Below are 13,426 nucleotides of genomic sequence, written 5' to 3'. Positions count from 1 at the left end.
ATTCCGGATTAGAATTGGGAGTATTCCTATGTTAAGTCTAGACTCGAATATGTGCAATTGTGTCATTGAGATTAAACACATAAGGATAGTGTTTAATTCACTCAATGTTGGCTCTGATACCAACCTGTCACACCCCGATTTCCACGTGTATCACCGGTGGGCCCGGTGGGGATTACCGTGACGTAGTTGGAGACATCATAGTCAAACCACACAATATAATAATGCACAGCGGAAGCATAAAGATAATTATATTCAACTATTGTTCGTAATATCAAATGTATTACAAATAGTCGAAAGGTATCCACAGGGGATCAAATAATAATATCGAAAAGTATTGTTCAACAGACTTTGACATCTAAAGCTTGCAAGACTTGAATAATGATGCCTGGAGTAGCCAGCCTATTACGTATAGCACCTGCACTTAATCTTTTTGGAAAAATACGTCAGTTTACACTGGTAAATACACTCAACTGACTCATTTTGGAAAATGATTGAAAATTTATTTGAATGCACATGGCACAAAATATCTTTTGATTAAAATACCCAGAGGCAAGATTAATCTTTTTATAACTTGGGACAATCATAGTTATGATCTTGTATACAGTTTTACATGTTCGTTGTACGTTCAGGGCCCGATATAGAAACCGAGTCATGATTAATAGACACATCACAAGTATAGGCCCACTGAGCGTGAGATACCGTTTCCCTTATGCAACTGTCAGGTGTATGCCTACACCCCGTGCATAAGACGTGACCATTTTATAATACAATGATGTCAAGGATATCCGGGACATGATCATTAACCCCTAAAGGCTTTTATTTCAAACAATACAGATCAAACCGGGTTACCTCAATAACTTAATCACAATCCGATTAAATATTCAATACCCGACCAAGCGGTATTATTATACCGTATCCCAAGCCCGTATAGGGAAATAAGTTAAGAGTATTTACCTGAGCTAGCTCCTGTCTTAAATAGCAAGAATAATAACTCAGCCGTATATTCTAATCAGTAGTCGCAAGTACTTTTACTGGGTTCCTAATCTGGAACGAAGGTTTTATCAACCTATTAGAATCCTAACGGGTCTTTATAATAGCCGTAGCTTAGACCGGTCAGTTTCAAATGAATATATACGGTTTAATCGCGTGAAAGGCGAAAACCGGGAACAAGTGGTGATTCCGCCCAAACAAGTCCGAAGACTTGTTTTATATGGGTCTTACATTCACACTCTGGATTTTGGGGTCAAAACAATATGGTTTGACCCGCATCGGCTAATTCATGTAAACTAGTTACGTACGCCGAACCGTACGCGCAAAAGGAGCATCGGGTAACCGTAAGAGTCTTACGCTTGTTTCTAAGTTAATATGCCTTAAAGAGGTTGTGGTATCAGTAGGATACCTCCCGTAATGCCCGTAACGAGTTTTTGTCCTTTATACGCCCCGTAGGGGTTTTTCGGTCATTTTAAAGATTCTTAAAGGGGTTTATGAGTTCTACAGGGAATCTGAGTTTCCCGACCAGTTTATAAAGTCTAAAATACTTTATTTATTATTTAAAATCAGTAGCAACTGGAATCGGGTCAAAAGACCTTATAGAACTCAAGTTACGGCCCAAAAGGGTATATTCGGTATTTACCGAACCGTAGCCATAACCGTAGGTTATGAGCAGGGTAAAAATGATTAAAAATCTTTAAAAATCCCCAAATATTATTTTACAACAGTAGGTAAAAGTTTTGGGGATGAAATCTTGGTTTAGGTAGGCGTTATGCTAAATGCGCTATTTAATTACCAAAGTTCCGAAATTTGCGCCATTTGGCATAACTCCTATTCTGGACCTCGGATTGACATGAAATTTTAGGGACATGCTTAGAAATCAGTAACCAAAGTCATGTTCCGTTCACATGTCCGAAAACCTCGTTTAAATTTATAAAGGGCGTTACGGTCAACTTTTAGGCGATTAGCGGAAATGCGTAAAAGATTCGGACAAACAATGAACCGGTCATAGAGGGTTATACCATCATGTAACCTGGTCCTAAGAGAGTCCTAAGGCATATCTATACCTCACTAAAACGGGTCAGAACTGAAGTCAATGCAAAAGTCAAACTTTTGCGACATTCGGCTCCGAACCGGTTCAATATAGCAAATGGTCGATTCAAACGAGCGCAAACAAGTTTATATACTTAATATCATGTTTTATGAGTGTCTAAACAGGTTTCATAGCATATACATTACAGATTATGCAAGATTCGCCAAAACGACATTCTGTTGACTTTTTTAGGTGCACGTTTGACTCGACATTTGACATGGTTAGAGTGGTGATCAGGGGAAACCCTTTTAGGGGTTTATTACCCACATAAATACCAACTCATAACTACTTTTGATCCGCAATAAGACTGAGCCATTACGGATTTATTTTGAAGTCAAACCGTAGTTACGACGGTTTGGTTTCTAGTAGTTATCTAAGCATAAATCAAACTACAAAGGATCTAGACGACTTACAGAAGTTGGGTCTTGCTTAGAGTATACAGAGAAATGCTTGAGAGCCTTTAAAATGACCAGAGGAGTGTGTTTTGAGTTGTGTGTTGGTTATGAACCAAACATGCCCTTTTATAGTAAGGTTTCACAACAAATTTTGACACACAAGTCCCCCAACTAACCACAACCTTCCAACATGTGTCCCTAGTGTTTAGGAGTTGTTTAGGGGTCACTTTGAAGGTTTAAATGCAGGTCATGGCTTTTAGAAGGCTGAACAGCCAAGTTAAGCATGTTTCTGCATCTGGGCGCCTGACGCGGCCCGCATGGGGGAACCATGCACCTTGTACGCGGGTCGCCTGGTTTTTAAAATCATGCGCGTATCTTAGGGGGCTCGCGGCCCGCCTTCACTTACCCCAAATCTTAACGCGGGTCGCGAGAGGGTGATTTTTCAAGGCTTTTAAATCTTTTGAAATGATTACGAGAATCTGGTAATTAATAACGAAATCTTTCGTAATCATTAACCTGACCTTTCGGGTTTTGAAGGGGTAACTTGAATATTTTATAATCATGACTAAATCTTGGTAATAATGATAAAATCTTTAGTAATAAATAATGAAATCTTTAGTAATCATCAACTTGACCTTTCGGGTTTTGAAGGGGTAACTTGAATCTTTTATAATCATGATCAGAATCTTTGTAATTAATAACCTGACCTTTCGGAACCGAAGGGGCAACTTTGCGATTTGGCCCTTGGTTATTTACAACTAAGGGCCTCGTGTTATTTATATGTATTATTCAGTCCCTTGGTTATTTTCAATATTATTAGAAAGGTTTTAACTTTTATTATTGACGCTTTTTACCCCTCGCATACGGATTTGATCATAACTTTCTCGTTTTAAAATGGAACTTCGCGAAATTTATATATTATATTCTAGTGAGCGTATTTTACTGTTACGAAGCCTCGGGTTCGTTAAATGGTCACTCAGAGGTATAATTAAACATGTTGACACGTTTAACCCCTATAGCTTGTAATCTCTCACTTTCTTTCGCGTTTCGTTTCCGTACGATCCATGATTTATCCGTTTGAAGGTACGAGCATCATTTAGGGATACTATAAAGTATATTATCCTTGATTGACATTTATAATCCTCGAATTTACATATATTCAAGGTTTGTCAATTTTAGTCCTTCAATGCCACGTGTAAACTTAGGACACGTGTCGGCACATTATTGGACGCAAAAATTTCGAGGTGTTATACCTTTAGTGGAGTTCTCCTACAATAATAGCTATCACACTAGCATCCAGGCTGCCCCGTTTGAGGTATTATATGGACGAAAGTGTCGGTCACCGCTATGTTGGGCGGAAACCAGGGATAAACAACTCATTGGTCCGGAATTGGTCCAGGAAACCACATACAAGATCATTCAAATACGATACCGTATAAAGACGGCTCGCGACAGACGAAAGAGCTATGCCGACAACCGACGCAAACCATTAGATTTCGAGGTCGGAGACATGGTATTGTTGAAAGTCTCACCTTGGAAGGGCGTAGTAAGATTTGGTAAACGTGGGAAGTTGAACCCACGTTACATTGGGCCTTTCGAAATTCTGGAAAAGATTGGAACTGTTACGTACAAGTTAAAACTACCAGAAGAGCTGAGCAGTGTACACGACACGTTTCACGTGTCAAATCTCAAGAAAAGTCCTACACAAGAGACAGTTGTCATTCCAGCAGACGAGATACACGCCAACGACAAACTCCAATTTACCGAAGAACCTGTTGAGGTTACGAACCGGAAGGTCCACAAGACACGGAAGAGTCGTAGGAAGTTGGTTAAAGTTCGCTGGAACTCGTATCACGGTCCCGAGTATACGTGGGAACGTGAGGATCAAATAAAATCGAAGTACCCTCACATGTTTCAAGACTCCCCTACAACCGGTAACACGACTTGAATTTCGGGATGAAATTCTTCTAACGGGGGGAGAATGTGACAACTGGCTAAAATAAGAGTAATTCCGTACAACTTAAACACTTGATTTAATGCTTAATTACGTCCATTTCGATTTAATTATTGCATGATTAGGTCGTACAAAGTCTAGCAATCATAGGACATGGTTATATATGTCAAACAACAATTATACAATCGCCACGTCACGAGAAAACTACAAACTATGTCCTAATATGTTGGCAAAATGCTGAAAACACTATTCACCTGAACACGCTATTCATGTCAGCAAGTTTTGAAAACTGTCGGAACGAGCGGTGAAGGGCATGAACGCACTTGGTAGACGAAATACAAATAAAAATCCCTAATTAGGGACGCCAAATATAAAAACACTTTAACTTTCCGAAAAATACATGTCGTTAAAAATTCGTCCGAATCGCGCCAAAACTATAACAAAAATAAATTGTCCGCAACACTAAAATACATCATTTTAGTGTCCGTAGAACTTGCAAATAATATTCGACACCTTAAAGCTTGGAGATATCCGAAACACAAGCTACCGGTACAACGTCGCTACTTGCACAACTTGTCCGTTTATTTTATTCGACGGACTAGTAAATGATATGTTTTTTTTTATCCCCATAACACCTAAACGAATCATCTAGCGAACTAGTTAGCGATATTTTAGCGTTGTAAATGCCTTAAATAAACGGCATAGCATCGATGGTAAAATAAAGCTCCCGGTGTGATATAACACTTTTTATATAACACTCAATATCGAACCGACGAGCAAACTAGTGGCATTTTTACCATCTAAAACCGATACCCACTAAACTAGTAAACTAACTAGACTTTGTTTATAACCCTAAACTATCATTAACACCCTAATTACCCTAACTAAATTAATTACCTAAATATCTAAGACAATATTAATATATGTATGTATGCTTATGTTAAAAAAAAATATAAAGATCTTATACTTCCCTTCATGATTCACGACAACAAGTGGGTCCCCACCCACTTGTTTGGTGTTGAAAATCAAGATATACATGTATGGGATGAAAGATTGGAAGCATGGTGAAGAAAGTGTACAATAATTATAACCTCACTACCATACTACTACATTCCCTACACCACATTTCAACAACAATTTATCTTCTTTCTTCCCTCCAATTCGGCAGCCCAAACCCCCCCTCATTCTTGTCTTTTTCATCCACTAATCACACTACATTTAGCTATTCTAAGTCATTTTAAGATGGTTTAAAGACTTTGCAAGCATGGAGGGCCATTAAGGAACACTTTGGAGCTCTTATTCATTCTTAATCTTCAATCTAAGATTGTGCAAAGTTGTAAGCCACTTTCTTAACATTTTTAAGCTTGTTATTAAGTGTAGATTAAGAAAGTACTTGTTGATCATCTTGAAAGTCAAGAAAAATCTAACTTAAAACCCTAAACCAAAGCTTAACAACTTACTAATCACGAAGTATTATGTGATTATTATATGCCTTAGGGTTGTATGAGTTTTATGATCTTGTTGATTTTGTTTAAAGTAGATTATTTACATGGATGATCTTGCATGATTAAGAACAAAAATGAAGATTTAAACATGTTGATTTTTAAATCTAAACAAGATCATCATCCATCCTTATGATCATGAACTTTACTACAATCTAAAAAAACAAGTTACAACAGGTATATGATTTTTGTAGAAATTAAAGACCATGATTTTCCCTAAGATTATGTTAAAAAAAATGGTCTTAACAAGTTGTTAAAAAGGAAGAACAACATGGGGGTTCTTAAGAAATAATATTTTTGTTTAGGATCTTGTTAATATAATCTAAAAATGACACCATGTATTTTTAAAAGTGTGTTTAAAAATATACAAAAAGTTCTTGGAAATAAGGATATTATTAGTAGGATTCTTCATGCAAAGTTGATGGATTGAAACTTGGTTTGGATGGGTCATGATTAAAGGTGCTAAACATGCTTAAAAACACGTTTTAAAACGTAGGGAAAACGCCATAGTTTAGGGGAAACTATGGCGAAATTTTTCTAAAATATTAATCGCGGTTAAAAAGAGTTTATCGGGGTGATTAACATGGTTAATCGCGATTAGTAAACTTAATGATGATTAACGACCTTAATCGTGATTAGACAAACCCTAATGACAAGGGTTAAGACTTAACCATCCAAGAGTTTATTTAAAACACTACAAGTTATTTTTATGATAAAATGGGTAAAATTTATAAGAATAACCATCAATATAATTTTTGGAGAAAATTATATGTATATACTTCAAATACTTTATTTGGTGTATAATGTGTGTATAATTATGTGTATGTATTAGTCTTAGTAATACATACCAAAATAATACCTACGATATTTGCAAAATATATGCTTACACCACGACGAAAACCCCACCAATATTCGAAATTGTAACGACGGTCGCGAACCTTCGCGACTACTTAAAATGTACACTTATAAGATACAATAAAACAAGGCGCGAACATCGGACGACGGGTCTCGAACGATGGACATCGGACGACACCTTATGCCTTATCGACGAAACGGGCGTGTCGACACCTCGAAAGGTTCCTACGACACTCGACAACTTTGACACACAAAAACTATATATATTAACCGGTCGTTACGACAAGTCTAAAAATAAGATAATTTAGACACTTCATATATATTAATATATATTAATGACAATGAATGACCGGAAAATTCAATAAACGCTAATCGTGATTATAAAAGTTACTAGAATAATTAGTAAAAGATTACTAAAAATGCATGAACATAAATATTGGGCTAAAAAAAATTAATGTTGGGTTAAAATAACATAAATATTGGGCTAGGCCCAATACCTTAAATACATGGGAAAATGCTCATTTCCTTAAATACTTATAAAAGCCCACTTACAATACTAACATGGGCTAGGCTTAATAACTTATAGAACTTGGGCTAGGCCCAAATGTCAAAAATATGGATAAGCCAAAAACACAAAATTGTAGGCTAAGCCCAAAGTAAAGTACATGTATATTTTTATAAATATATATTGTACGGGTGCATTATAAATACGATATAACTACATGTATAAATACGGTATGCCTACACATATAATACGGTATACCTACGCGTATAATACGGCATACCTACATGTATAAATACGGTATACCTACACGTATAATACGGTATACCTACGCGTAAATACGGTATACCTACACGTATAAATACGAGATGCATATATGTATAAAAGACTCACGCACATGATGATGAACTGACTTACACTTGTTGAAGTGTACTCTGGCAAGTACGTCACACACGTATGATAACGTATTGTCGATGTTAAAAATAAATATTTTTAAGACTTGAATCAAGAAAAGATATATGATATTATATTTGTGTAACAAATATAGAGTCTCGAATCAAAGTATACCAGAAACAAATGCCAACATATTATTAAATTACACAAGTGTTCCAAAAGCGAAATGAAAATAATAAAAGTTCAAGATGAACAACGAGTACAAGGTCTAGGAAGGACCGATGTGTCTAATGAGTTAGAACCTTTGTAGGTTGACTCGCGTTTACGGAACACGTTGATTGAATATCTCTCTCTCAGGAACGCAAAGCTGTGAGTTCATGTCCCCCCTTTTCTCTTAACTGTTTTCGGATTTATAACTCTCGGGGGTGAAATACATGTTACATATGTTTCAATGGTATGATTTGGCTATGAAATGAACTATTAGATCATGTGAGCATAGACTGAAACTGAAATGCCAATAACTCTCATAAGAAACATGGACAAAGGTTAGATCTAACGGGTACGGCCGAGCCCCACTCATGGTCCATTTGTGACTACTTAGAGTGCTTTTGTGTCCCAGTCGAGGTGATTCGAAAACGGTCAAGGGGATTTGACACAGTCAAGGTGATTTGACACAGTCAAGGTGATTTGACACAGTCAAGGTGATTTGATACAGTCGAGGGGATTCGACACTAATAATAGCCCACTCAGGTTGGGTACTCCCTATGTCTTCACATATATTAATGTCCTTGCAAAACATTAATGATCTGTTCATAGACGCTATACATACCTGTTTGTTATGAAAGATCTCTCACATGTCTAAAGGTTTAATTGGAGCTCACTCAAAACACATGAACTCGCTCAACTTTTGTTGATGTTTTCAAACTTACATGTATTTCAGGAAACAAGATGGATCTTGGGCGCGGGTGTTGTTTTCATGATGTAAATTTCAAGTTTAGATGTCATTCGCTTTTGTTGGTTTGTAACTTAACCGGAGGTCATGTTGATTGAAACTTAAATGACTTGTGATTGTAATGTTTTAAACTTTTGAATGGATGAACATCATATTAATCATATAGTTGTTTGTTATAATCGAATGCAATGAAAGCTGATCAAGTCACACGCACACGCTTCCGCAAAAGTCAGGGTGTGACACACTGCCTTCGCCTAGGACATTAGAAAGGGCGAGAAAGGGCTTGCTGCTGGTTCGGAACTCCCCTATCTATTTGAATTGATTTACAGCGGCTATTTTCAAGCTTATAAAAGGAATTGCTTGCAACGACGTACACCACCACAACCCCGTTCTTGATTCAGCAACGAAGGTGGTGTTCTTCATTCATATTTTCAATCTTCCTTTCTTTGGTGCCCGTTGCAACAGCGTGGTAACAACCGAAGAGATGTAAAGTTAAAAAAAGGGGCAATATTGTAATTTTGTGGCATGGGTAATATCTTAATTTTGTAGCTTTTGACAAAGCAGGTCAACCACTGTTCACCACAATTGGAAAATGTTATAGAGATAATTGATAACTTGAGTATTGGATGACTTGTACGTGGCAAATAAACAATTATTATTGGCAAACAATTATCACATGTAAATTATGTTAATCATCATCAAAAGATGATTTATAAACTTTAATCAACTTTCCATTGACATTCTTGAGGCTCATAAGTAGTTCAGTGGCTCGGTTAAGAAGAGGAAAGCATTTCACGCGATATGCCTGGTTACTCTATGGAGTGATTTGGAATCTCAGAAACGAACTGATGTTTTCCGGGAAGGTAAAGTCAGTCACAAACATAGTAGAAGAGATAAAGGCCAAGAGTTTTGTATGGGTAAAACATCAATCCAAGGAGTCGACATTGACCTGGGAACAATGGATGGGGTTTGACGTCTTTTAATTTTATGTCTGTTGGTTTTGTTATGTTTATATTTGGTTGTAATGTATGTGCTTGTGGATGTAATTTTTGGTGCTAGCTACTAGCTACTGGCTAGGAAGAAAGTAAAATCCTTTTGTTGGTCGTTCAAAAAAAATATTCTATTGACATTATTTATTAATGTTTAAGAGCTAACAGGGACGGGGCACCCATGCAGGTACCTCTCCCGGCTTTGAACTAGCTTCGAAACATCGTCACCACCCATGCGGGTTAGGCGGGCGGTTTTGGCTAGCCTTAAGGAGTACCTGCAATGACTTGTTGTTCGATGCAAATGTTGAACATCCAACGGTCATATGACCGTTTGCATTGAATAAAAAATTATTTTATTTCTTTACCTTATAAATAACCACCCCATTCTTTGATATTACTCAAGTTTTATGCAATTCTCATTCACATCTTATACCATTTTCACTCTAATTAATCTCATTTCTCAATAGCTAATTTCTCCTACGATGGCTTAGGTATTTTTTTTACCACCCGACGATTTCGAAGACGATTTTTTGTTAACCGATAGTAGCTCAAGATCTACCGTACCTCAAGTAGGAAGACAAGGAGTAGTTTGTTTTTTTATTGCTTTTTTTTAATTGTGTGCCGTTATTTTAATTTTATTAGTTTTTTTATTCTTGTTTTTGTTTTAGTGAAATTTAACTTTTACTTAGCATTTGATTTTACGATTTAAAAAAAAAAGAGTTTATGGCAAGGGTAAGGTGCCACTATTGTTTTATGGCTAATCGGTAGTTTATAAGAAATATAACATGACGGGATTTAGTTGGTTGAGGTAAGGGTATTACCCTTGGATGTCCCTTCCCCCTTATTAACCTAGCCAGCTAGGGTTTGCATTTAATTTACATAACGTTAATTAGTAACTTTTCTTTACATGGTCATGTTATACATTATGTTTTGAGGGTTTTTCAAAAAAAAAAAAAAAAAAAAGAAGTTTGATCTTTTACTTTTAATCCACACTTTTCATTTTTTGTAATTTTAACCTCATATAAATTTTTTATTTGTTATACTTTTAACTCAAAGCTTTTTATTATTTTCAATCTAACCTCACAACTTTTTACTTTCAACTTTGGTCCCCTATACTTTTTATCTTTCGCAAATTTTCGTTTTACGTTTCGTTCTATATTGTGTGAGTTAACACGACGCAACGTCCATGTGTGATTCAACTTTTTTACGTTTTACTTTACGCTTCATTCAAAATTTTGCGAGTTAGCACGACACACTGTGCATGTGTGGTTCAACGTTTTTACGTCTATTTTTCCGTTTGATAGGTTAGATGCAACGCACTGGTCCTAGAACGACATAAATTTTCTTTTCTATATATTTTTACGTTTTGATCTAATTTCTTCGCATAAACACGCCCCAACTTCATTTAGTAGTCGCTGGCGATGGTGTGGCATTGGTGCTATTTTGGCACCGTTTTACGCCCCCGTCACAACGAGAGGGGGGGTTAATTCTAGCTACCTTCAATTGTGGTGATCTAGGGTGTGGTATATGGATATGGTTTGTTAATATCATGTATGTGTGCTTTCGTTAATGAGTGTTTTCACTTTTTCAGTTATAGGTTTTTATAGTTGGCGGTAATTCCTGACTTATCACAAGCGGACGATGGAAATAGTAGCAAAGTAGACCAAGTCACAAGCTCATGAACTTAGGGGGCCAAATTTAACAAGTATGGTCATGTCTTGGCTAGCAAGTTAGGGCAAGGCAAACGTCGTTACGGATGCCTTGAGTCGAAAGGAACGAGTCAGGACTTTGTGTATTCGTGCGTTAAGATTAACGGTTCAAACGAGCCTCACCACTCGAATTCGTGACGCACAATGTGAAGCTTGTAAACCCGAATTTCTTAAGGAGGAATCTTTACGCGGTATGGAATAAAAATTGGAACCAAAGGAAGATGAAACATTGTATTTCATGGGTTGTGTTTGGATTCCATTGTTTGGCGGTTAACGGGATTTGGTATTAGCCGAAGCCCATAAGTTTAAGTATTCGATCCATCAAGGTGTTGATTTAAAGGAACTTTATTCGTAGCCTAACCTTAAAGGTGATATTGCGACCAACGTAGGAAAGTGTTTGACTTGTGCTAAGGTCAAGGCCGAATACCAAAAGTGGTCTGGCTTGTTACAACAACATGAAATCCGGGTTTGGAAATGGGAACAAATCTTCATGGATTTCATTGCTAAGTTACCTAGGTTGTCTAGGGGAAACGACATGATCTGGGTGATATTAGGCCGTTTAACAAAGTCCGCTCATTTTCTACCAATATGCAAAAAGGATGATATGGATAAGTTAACGACTTTGTATATCAAGGAAGTGGTGGCACGTCATGGAGTGCTGGTGATGTGTGTAAAATATAACATATAAATTTCATCAGATGAGGGATAAAACTAACCCTTTTTTAGTACTAATGTTGGAAAAAGTGTGCTTTTGTCTTCCTTTTGTATTTTCAGGATTAAATGAGCGCAAATGAACAAAAGAAGCAAAAATACAACTAAATCTAACATAAATACAAGAAAAGGAATAAACGTGGCATGCCCGACCCCTCGACAGCATCTTCCCAAGCAAAAACAAGATATCTGAAGGCTGAACACGCCCCGTGCCCACACGGGGACGTGCCCAAGTGTCTGCAAAAAAGACAAAGTTGTAGAAGCTTCTATTTCCTAACACAGGGGCGTGCCCAGCTCCACATGGTCGTGCTCAACGCTAAGATTCGCAGAATCCAAGCAAATCTTGATAGTACAGATACGCTTCTACACACGGGGCCGTGCCCAGCGGACACGGGGGCATGGTCAACTAATGCAGATAAACTGCAATTAATGAAGAAAAAGAAAGTGGATGGACACGGGGCCGTGTCTGGGCTTCTGTGCAGGCTATAAATAGAGGTGCTTGGTTCATTTCAAAGGCATCCCTTGGCAAACCATCTCTCTCCCACTTCACCCACACTCCACCACCATCACAACACCCACATCCACCACCACCATCCATCATCCATCATAGAGTGTGTGTAGTAGTCTCGGGATCCAAGATTGATAGTAAGAGTTCTTGACAATCAAAGGCCATGTTTGCCTAAGTCTCTTACATCACTTGGTGAAGACAAAGCATTTAGTGTAATACTTTTGTTTTTTTATCTTTTCGCACTTTTTATTTGGTTTTGTATTAATGACTTTAATAACTAGTTTCTTATGTTGAAGGTGAAACTTCCTTATCATTTGTCTGTGGTGTCTAGGCATTATTTTACTGTCTATATAAAATAAAAGATTTACACCATTCATATATCTATGGTCTATATAGAGATATGTTGACTACCTGGTCGGGGGTTAAGGGAATGGTTTGGTAAGGTTCTTGCCTTGTTCAGTGTATAGATCCTGCAAGGACATGGGTCAAGCTTACTAGGACCTCCTTCAATACCCACTGGTATTGGATGGCGGGGGTGCGAATGGCTTGATCCCCTCATATGTAAACTACTATTAAAACATTAACCCAGCTACTTGGGATTGTATCCCTGCTGACTCAAACCACTTAGTCGAGGGTAACGTCACCTTCAAAAGAGGGGCCTACCACATTACGCATTAATAACTTAATTAATTATCTTTCAATAATCCAACCCTTTAGGATTGTATCTTTGCTGACTCAAACTACTGGGTTGAGGGTAACGTCACCTTCAAAAGAGGGGCCTACTACTTTAAATAAGATAATCTCTTAAAAAGTGCAAAAGTGCGGAAAACATCAAAGGTTACAGTAAAGGCGAGTCGGATCCAAGTGATTCAT

At 37.3% G+C, this 13,426-nt stretch overlaps 1 long non-coding RNA gene across 1 annotated transcript; it reads right to left on the bottom strand.

Moving 5' to 3' along the window:
- Window positions 1–377: 377 nt before the first annotated feature.
- On the bottom strand, window positions 378–2,544 carry LOC110914977. The gene is made up of 3 exons (XR_002578663.2): window positions 2,497–2,544; window positions 955–1,044; window positions 378–426 (listed from the first exon to the last, which is right to left on the bottom strand). It is a non-coding gene; the product is annotated as an uncharacterized LOC110914977 (long non-coding RNA).
- Between the last annotated feature and the right edge of the window lie 10,882 nt (window positions 2,545–13,426).

The sequence above is a fragment of the Helianthus annuus genome, chromosome 16 (assembly GCF_002127325.2).
Source record: "Helianthus annuus cultivar XRQ/B chromosome 16, HanXRQr2.0-SUNRISE, whole genome shotgun sequence".
In the NCBI taxonomy this organism is placed as follows: Eukaryota; Viridiplantae; Streptophyta; class Magnoliopsida; order Asterales; family Asteraceae; genus Helianthus; species Helianthus annuus.
Note: the sequence above shows the minus strand (reverse complement) of the source record. Positions and strands in the feature narration are given on the sequence as shown.